Source organism: Dendrobates tinctorius, unplaced genomic scaffold (assembly GCF_039654945.1).
Source record: "Dendrobates tinctorius isolate UK_male_01 unplaced genomic scaffold, ASM3965494v1 ptg000011l, whole genome shotgun sequence".
NCBI lineage: Eukaryota > Metazoa > Chordata > Amphibia > Anura > Dendrobatidae > Dendrobates > Dendrobates tinctorius.
The window spans coordinates 120,501,698-120,510,744 of record NW_027361679.1 but is presented as its reverse complement, the minus strand read 5'-3'; the positions used below and the strand labels follow the sequence as shown (position 1 = coordinate 120,510,744).

At 51.0% G+C, this 9,047-nt stretch overlaps 2 pseudogenes; both read right to left on the bottom strand.

Annotated features, from left to right (window-relative positions):
* Positions 1–5,161: 5,161 nt before the first annotated feature.
* LOC141058764 (5S ribosomal RNA) lies at positions 5,162–5,280 on the bottom strand (annotated as a pseudogene).
* Positions 5,281–6,724: 1,444 nt separating this feature from the next.
* Positions 6,725–6,843, bottom strand: LOC141058760 (5S ribosomal RNA; annotated as a pseudogene).
* Positions 6,844–9,047: the final 2,204 nt, after the last annotated feature.

Here is a 9,047-nt window from a genome sequence, read left to right as displayed (position 1 = left end):
GCGTGCCATCTCTGACGTTTTTTTCAAGAAGGATAAACTCGGAAGGGCAAGCTTGGAAAAAAAACGTACAAAACGTCAACAGGACCAGGGATTCCCAGCCAGTCTCCCATGCCGGTACTGGCCCGGCCTCAAGCTGCTTAGCGGCTGCGATATGACGAGGGCATGCATATTCAGCTTAGAATGGCCCTTGACGGAAGCATGCCATCTCTGACGTTCTTTTAAAGAAGGATAAACTCGGAAGGGCAAGCTTGGAAAAAAAACGTACAAAATGTCAACAGGACCAGGGATTTCCAGCCAGTCTCCCATGCCGGTACTGGCCCAGCCTCAAGCTGCTTAGCGGCTGCGATCTGACGAGGGAATGCATATTCAGCTTAGAATGGCCGTTGACGGAAGCGTGTCATCTCTGACGTTCTTTTCAAGAAGGATAAACTCGGAAGGGCAAGCTTGGAAAAAAAACGTACAAAATGTCAACAGGACCAGGGATTCCCAGCCAGTCTCCCATGCCGGTACTGGCCCGGCCTCAAGCTGCTTAGCGGCTGCGATGTGACGAGGGCATGCATATTCAGCTTAGAATGGCCGTTGACGGAAGCGTGCCATCTCTGACGTTTTTTTCAAGAAGGATAAACTCGGAAGGGCAATCTTGGAAAAAAAACGTACAGAATGTCAACAGGACCAGGGATTCCCAGCCAGTCTCCCATGCCGGTACTGGCCCGGCCTCATGCTGCTTAGAGGCTGCAATCTGACGAGGGCATGCATATTCAGCTTAGAATGGCCGTTGACGGAAGCGTGCTATCTCTGACGTTCTTTTCAAGAAGGATAAACTCGGAAGGGCAAGCTTGGAAATAAAACGTACAAAATGTCAACAGGACCAGTGATTCCCAGCAAGTCTCCCATGCCGGTACTGGCCCTGCCTCAAGCTGCTTAGCGGCTGCGATCTGACGAGGGCATGCATATTCAGCTTAGAATGGCCGTTGACGGAAACGTGCCATCTCTGACGTTTTTTTCAAGAAGGATAAATTCGGAAGGGCAAGCTTGGAAAAAAAACGTACAAAATGTCAAGAGGACCAGGGATTCCCAGCCAGTCTCCCATGCCGGTACTGGCCCGGCCTCAAGCTGCTTAGCGGCTGCAATCTGACGAGGGCATGCATATTTAGCTTAGAATGGACGTTGACGGAAGTGTGCCATCTCTGACGTTCTTTTCAAGAAGGATAAACTCGGAAGGGCAAGCTTGGAAATAAAACGTACATAATGTCAACAGGACCAGGGATTCCCAGCAAGTCTCCCATGCCCGTAGAGGCCCTGCCTCAAGCTGCTTAGCGGCTGCGATCTGACGAGGGCATGCATATTCAGCTTAGAATGTCCGTTGACGGAAACGTGTCATCTCTGACGTTCTTTTCAAGAAGGATAAACTCGGAAGGGCAAGCTTGGAAAAAAAACGTACAAAATGTCAACAGGACCAGTGATTCCCAGCCAGTCTCCCATGCCGGTACTGGCCCGGCCTCAAGCTGCTTAGCAGCTGAGATCTGACGAGGGCATGCATATTCAGCTTAGAATGGCCGTTGACGGAAGCGTGCCATCTCTGACGTTCTTTTCAAGAAGGATAAACTCGGAAGGGCAAGCTTGGAAATAAAACGTACAAAATGTCAGCAGGACCAGGGATTCCCAGCCAGTCTCCCATGCCGGTACTGGCCCGGCCTCAAGCTGCTTAGCAGCTGCGATCTGATGAGTGCATGCATATTCAGCTTAGAATGGCCGTTGACGGAAGCGTGCCATCTCTGACGTTTTTTTCAAGAAGGATAAACTCGGAAGGGCAAGCTTGGAAAAAAAACGTACAAAACGTCAACAGGACCAGGGATTCCCAGCCAGTCTCCCATGCCGGTACTGGCCCAGCCTCAAGCTGCTTAGCGGCTGCGATCTGACGAGGGCATGCATATTCAGCTTAGAATGGCCCTTGACGGAAGCGTGCCATCTCTGACGTTCTTTTAAAGAAGGATAAACTCGGAAGGGCAAGCTTGGAAAAAAAACGTACAAAATGTCAACAGGACCAGTGATTCCCAGCCAGTCTCCCATGCCGGTACTGGCCCGGCCTCAAGCTGCTTAGCAGCTGCGATCTGACGAGTGCATGCATATTCAGCTTAGAATGGCCGTTGACGGAAGCGTGCCATCTCTGACGTTTTTTTCAAGAAGGATAAACTCGGAAGGGCAAGCTTGGAAAAAAAACGTACAAAACGTCAACAGGACCAGGGATTCCCAGCCAGTCTCCCATGCCGGTACTGGCCCGGCCTCAAGCTGCTTAGCGGCTGCGATATGACGAGGGCATGCATATTCAGCTTAGAATGGCCCTTGACGGAAGCATGCCATCTCTGACGTTCTTTTAAAGAAGGATAAACTCGGAAGGGCAAGCTTGGAAAAAAAACGTACAAAATGTCAACAGGACCAGGGATTTCCAGCCAGTCTCCCATGCCGGTACTGGCCCAGCCTCAAGCTGCTTAGCGGCTGCGATCTGACGAGGGAATGCATATTCAGCTTAGAATGGCCGTTGACGGAAGCGTGTCATCTCTGACGTTCTTTTCAAGAAGGATAAACTCGGAAGGGCAAGCTTGGAAAAAAAACGTACAAAATGTCAACAGGACCAGGGATTCCCAGCCAGTCTCCCATGCCGGTACTGGCCCGGCCTCAAGCTGCTTAGCGGCTGCGATGTGACGAGGGCATGCATATTCAGCTTAGAATGGCCGTTGACGGAAGCGTGCCATCTCTGACGTTTTTTTCAAGAAGGATAAACTCGGAAGGGCAAGCTTGGAAAAAAAACGTACAGAATGTCAACAGGACCAGGGATTCCCAGCCAGTCTCCCATGCCGGTACTGGCCCGGCCTCATGCTGCTTAGAGGCTGCAATCTGACGAGGGCATGCATATTCAGCTTAGAATGGCCGTTGACGGAAGCGTGCTATCTCTGACGTTCTTTTCAAGAAGGATAAACTCGGAAGGGCAAGCTTGGAAATAAAACGTACAAAATGTCAACAGGACCAGTGATTCCCAGCAAGTCTCCCATGCCGGTACTGGCCCTGCCTCAAGCTGCTTAGCGGCTGCGATCTGACGAGGGCATGCATATTCAGCTTAGAATGGCCGTTGACGGAAACGTGCCATCTCTGACGTTTTTTTCAAGAAGGATAAATTCGGAAGGGCAAGCTTGGAAAAAAAACGTACAAAATGTCAAGAGGACCAGGGATTCCCAGCCAGTCTCCCATGCCGGTACTGGCACGGCCTCAAGCTGCTTAGCGGCTGCGATCTGACGAGGGCATGCATATTTAGCTTAGAATGGACGTTGACGGAAGTGTGCCATCTCTGACGTTCTTTTCAAGAAGGATAAACTCGGAAGGGCAAGCTTGGAAATAAAACGTACATAATGTCAACAGGACCAGGGATTCCCAGCAAGTCTCCCATGCCCGTAGAGGCCCTGCCTCAAGCTGCTTAGCGGCTGCGATCTGACGAGGGCATGCATATTCAGCTTAGAATGTCCGTTGACGGAAACGTGTCATCTCTGACGTTCTTTTCAAGAAGGATACACTCGGAAGGGCAAGCTTGGAAATAAAACGTACAATATGTCAACAGGATCAGGGATTCCCAGCCAGTCTCCCATGCCGATACTGGCCCGGCCTCAAGCTGCTTAGCGGCTGCGATCTGACGAGGGCATGCATATTCAGCTTAGAATGGCCGTTGACAGAAGCGTGCCATCTCTGACGTTCTTTTCAAGAAGGATAAACTCGGAAGGGCAAGCTTGGAAAAAAAACGTACAAAATGTCAACAGGACCAGGGATTCCCAGCCAGTCTCCCATGCCGGTACTGGCCCGGCCTCAAGCTGCTTAGCGGCTGCGATCTGACGAGGGCATGCATATTCAGCTTAGAATGGCAGTTGACGGAAGCGTGCCATCTCTGACCTTTTTTTCAAGAAGGAAAAACTCGGAAGGGCAAGCTTGGAAAAAAAACGTACAAAATGGCAACAGGACCAGGGATTCCCAGCCAGTCTCCCATGCCGGTACTGGCCCGGCCTCAAGCTGCTGCGATCTGACGAGGGCATGCATATTCAGCTTAGAATGGCCGTTGACGGAAGTGTGCCATCTCTGACGTTCTTTTCAAGAAGGATTTACTCGGAAGTGCAAGCTTGGAAAAAAAACGTACAAAATGTCAACAGGACCAGGGATTCCCAGCCAGTCTCGCATGCCGGTTCTGGACCTGCCTCAAGCTGCTTAGCGGCTGCAATCTGACGAGGGAATGCATATTCAGCTTAGAATGGCCGTTGACGGAAGCGTGTCATCTCTGACGTTCTTTTCAAGAAGGATAAACTCGGAAGGGCAAGCTTGGAAATAAAACGTACAACATGTCAACAGGATCAGGGATTCTCAGCCAGTCTCCCATGCCGGTAGTGGCCCGGTCTCAAGCTGCTTAGCGGCTGCGATCTGACGAGGGCATGCATATTCAGCTTAGAATGGCCGTTGACGGAAGCGTGCCATCTCTGACGTTCTTTTCAAGAAGGATAAACTCGGAAGGGCAAGCTTGGAAAAAAAACGTACAAAATGTCAACAGGACCAGGGATTCCCGGCCAGTCTCCCATGCCAGTACTGGCCCGGCCTCAAGCTGCTTAGCGGCTGCGATCTGACGAGGGCATGCATATTCAGCTTAGAATGGCCATTGACGGAAGTGTGCCATCTCTGACGTTCTTTTCAAGAAGGATAAACTCGGAAGGGCAAGCTTGGAAAAAAAACGTACAAAATGTCAACAGGACCAGGGATTCCCAGCCAGTCTCCCTTGCCGGTACTGGCCCGCCCTCAAGCTGCTTAGCGGCTGCGATCTGACGAGGAAAGGCATATTCAGCTTAGAATGGCCGTTGATGGAAGCGTGCCATCTCTGACGTTTTTTTCAAGAAGGATAAACTCGGAAGGGCAAGCTTGGAAAAAAAACGTACAAAATGTCAACAGGACCAGGGATTCCCAGCCAGTCTCCCATGCCGGTACTGGCCCGGCCTCAAGCTGCTTAGCGGCTGCGATCTGACAAGGGCATGCATATTCAGCTTAGAATGGCCGTTGACGGAAGCGTGTCATCTCTGACGTTCTTTTCAAGAAGGATAAACTCGGAAGGGCAAGCTTGGAAAAAAAACGTACAAAATGTCCACAGGACCAGGGATTCCCAGCCAGTCTCCCATGCCGGTACTGGCCCGGCCTCAAGCTGCTTAGCGGCTGCGATCTGATGAGAGCATGCATATTCAGCTTAGAATGGCCGTTGACGGAAGCGTGCCATCTCTGACGTTTTTTTCAAGAAGGATAAACTCGGAAGGGCAAGCTTGGAAAAAAAACGTACAAAACGTCAACAGGTCCAGGGATTCCCAGCCAGTCTCCCATGCTGGTACTGGCCCGGCCTCAAGCTGCTTAGCGGCTGCGATCTGACGAGGGCATGCATATTCAGCTTAGAATGGCCGTTGACGGAAGCGTGCCATCTCTGACGTTCTTTTCAAGAAGGATAAACTCGGAAGGGCAAGCTTGGAAAAAAAACGTACAAAATGTCAGCAGGACCAGGGATTCCCAGCCAGTCTCCCATGCCGGTACTGGCCCGGCCTAAAGCTGCTTACCGGCTGCGATCTGACGAGGGCATGCATTTTCAGCTTAGAATGGCCGTTGACGGAAGCGTGCTATCTCTGACGTTCTTTTCAAGAAGGATAAACTCGGAAGGGCAAGCTTGGAAAAAAAACGTACAAAATGTCAACAGGACCAGGGATTCCCAGCCAGTCTCCCATGCCGGTACTGGCCCGGCCCCAAGCTGCTTAGCGGCTGCGATGAGGGAATGCATATTCAGCTTAGAATGGCCGTTGACGGAAGTGTGCCATCTCTGACGTTTTTTTCAAGAAGGATAAACTCGGAAGGGCAAGCTTGGAAAAAAAACGTACAGAATGTCAACAGGACCAGGGATTCCCAGCCAGTCTCCCATGCCGGTACTGGCCCGGCCTCATGCTGCTTAGAGGCTGCAATCTGATGAGGGCATGCATATTCAGCTTAGAATGGCCGTTGACGGAAGTGTGCTATCTCTGACGTTCTTTTCAAGAAGGATAAACTCGGAAGGGCAAGCTTGGAAATAAAACGTACAAAATGTCAACAGGACCATGGATTCCCAGCAAGTCTCCCATGCCGGTACTGGCCCTGCCTCAAGCTGCTTAGCGGCTGCGATCTGACGAGGGCATGCATATTCAGCTTAGAATGGCCGTTGACGGAAACGTGCCATCTCCGACGTTTTTTTCAAGAAGGATAAATTCGGAAGGGCAAGCTTGGAAAAAAAACGTACAAAATGTCAACAGGACCAGGGATTCCCAGCCAGTCTCCCATGCCGGTACTGGCCCGGCCTCAAGTTGCTTAGCGGCTGCGATCTGACGAGGGCATGCATATTCAGCTTAGAATGGCCGTTGACGGAAGTGTGCCATCTCTGACGTTCTTTTCAAGAAGGATAAACTCGGAAGGGCAAGCTTGGAAATAAAACGTACATAATGTCAACAGGACCAGGGATTCCCAGCAAGTCTCCCATGCCCGTAGAGGCCCTGCCTCAAGCTGCTTAGCGGCTGCGATCTGACGAGGGAATGCATATTCAGCTTAGAATGTCCGTTGACGGAAGCGTGTCATCTCTGACGTTCTTTTCAAGAAGGATAAACTCGGAAGGGCAAGCTTGGAAAAAAAACGTACAAAATGTCCACAGGACCAGGGATTCCCAGCCAGTCTCCCATGCCGGTACTGGCCCGGCCTCAAGCTGCTTAGCGGCTGCGATCTGATGAGAGCATGCATATTCAGCTTAGAATGGCCGTTGACGGAAGCGTGCCATCTCTGACGTTTTTTTCAAGAAGGATAAACTCGGAAGGGCAAGCTTGGAAAAAAAACGTACAAAACGTCAACAGGACCAGGGATTCCCAGCCAGTCTCCCATGCTGGTACTGGCCCGGCCTCAAGCTGCTTAGCGGCTGCGATCTGACGAGGGAATGCATATTCAGCTTAGAATGGCCGTTGACGGAAGCGTGCCATCTCTGACGTTCTTTTCAAGAAGGATAAACTCGGAAGGGCAAGCTTGGAAAAAAAACGTACAAAATGTCAGCAGGACCAGGGATTCCCAGCCAGTCTCCCATGCCGGTACTGGCCCGGCCTAAAGCTGCTTACCGGCTGCGATCTGACGAGGGCATGCATTTTCAGCTTAGAATGGCCGTTGACGGAAGCGTGCTATCTCTGACGTTCTTTTCAAGAAGGATAAACTCGGAAGGGCAAGCTTGGAAAAAAAACGTACAAAATGTCAACAGGACCAGGGATTCCCAGCCAGTCTCCCATGCCGGTACTGGCCCGGCCCCAAGCTGCTTAGCGGCTGCGATGTGACGAGGGAATGCATATTCAGCTTAGAATGGCCGTTGACGGAAGTGTGCCATCTCTGACGTTTTTTTCAAGAAGGATAAACTCGGAAGGGCAAGCTTGGAAAAAAAACGTACAGAATGTCAACAGGACCAGGGATTCCCAGCCAGTCTCCCATGCCGGTACTGGCCCGGCCTCATGCTGCTTAGAGGCTGCAATCTGATGAGGGCATGCATATTCAGCTTAGAATGGCCGTTGACGGAAGTGTGCTATCTCTGACGTTCTTTTCAAGAAGGATAAACTCGGAAGGGCAAGCTTGGAAATAAAACGTACAAAATGTCAACAGGACCATGGATTCCCAGCAAGTCTCCCATGCCGGTACTGGCCCTGCCTCAAGCTGCTTAGCGGCTGCGATCTGACGAGGGCATGCATATTCAGCTTAGAATGGCCGTTGACGGAAACGTGCCATCTCCGACGTTTTTTTCAAGAAGGATAAATTCGGAAGGGCAAGCTTGGAAAAAAAACGTACAAAATGTCAACAGGACCAGGGATTCCCAGCCAGTCTCCCATGCCGGTACTGGCCCGGCCTCAAGTTGCTTAGCGGCTGCGATCTGACGAGGGCATGCATATTCAGCTTAGAATGGCCGTTGACGGAAGTGTGCCATCTCTGACGTTCTTTTCAAGAAGGATAAACTCGGAAGGGCAAGCTTGGAAATAAAACGTACATAATGTCAACAGGACCAGGGATTCCCAGCAAGTCTCCCATGCCCGTAGAGGCCCTGCCTCAAGCTGCTTAGCGGCTGCGATCTGACGAGGGAATGCATATTCAGCTTAGAATGTCCGTTGACGGAAACATGTCATCTCTGACGTTCTTTTCAAGAAGGATACACTCGGAAGGGCAAGCTTGGAAATAAAACGTACAATATGTCAACAGGATCAGGGATTCCCAGCCAGTCTCCCATGCCGGTACTGGCCCGGCCTCAAGCTGCTTAGCGGCTGCGATCTGACGAGGGCATGCATATTCAGCTTAGAATGGCCGTTGACAGAAGCGTGCCATCTCTGACGTTCTTTTCAAGAAGGATAAACTCGGAAGGGCAAGCTTGGAAAAAAAACGTACAAAATGTCAAGAGGACCAGGGATTCCCAGCCAGTCTCCCATGCCGGTACTGGCCCGGCCTCAAGCTGCTTAGCGGCTGCGATCTGACGAGGGCATGCATATTCAGCTTAGAATGGCCGTTGACGGAAGCGTGCCATCTCTGACCTTTTTTTCAAGAAGGATAAACTCGGAAGGGCAAGCTTGGAAAAAAAACGTACAAAATGTCAACAGGACCAGGGATTCCCAGCCTGTCTCCCATGCCGGTACTGGCCAGGCCTCAAGCTGCTGCGATCTGACGAGGGCATGCATATTCAGCTTAGAATGGCCGTTGACGGAAGTGTGTCATCTCTGACGTTCTTTTCAAGAAGGATTTACTCGGAAGTGCAAGCTTGGAAAAAAAACGTACAAAATGTCAACAGGACCAGGGATTCCCAGCCAGTCTCGCATGCCGGTTCTGGCCCTGCCTCAAGCTGCTTAGCGGCTGCAATCTGACGAGGGAATGCATATTCAGCTTAGAATGGCCGTTGACGGAAGCGTGTCATCTCTGACGTTCTTTTCAAGAAGGATAAACTCGGAAGGGCAAGC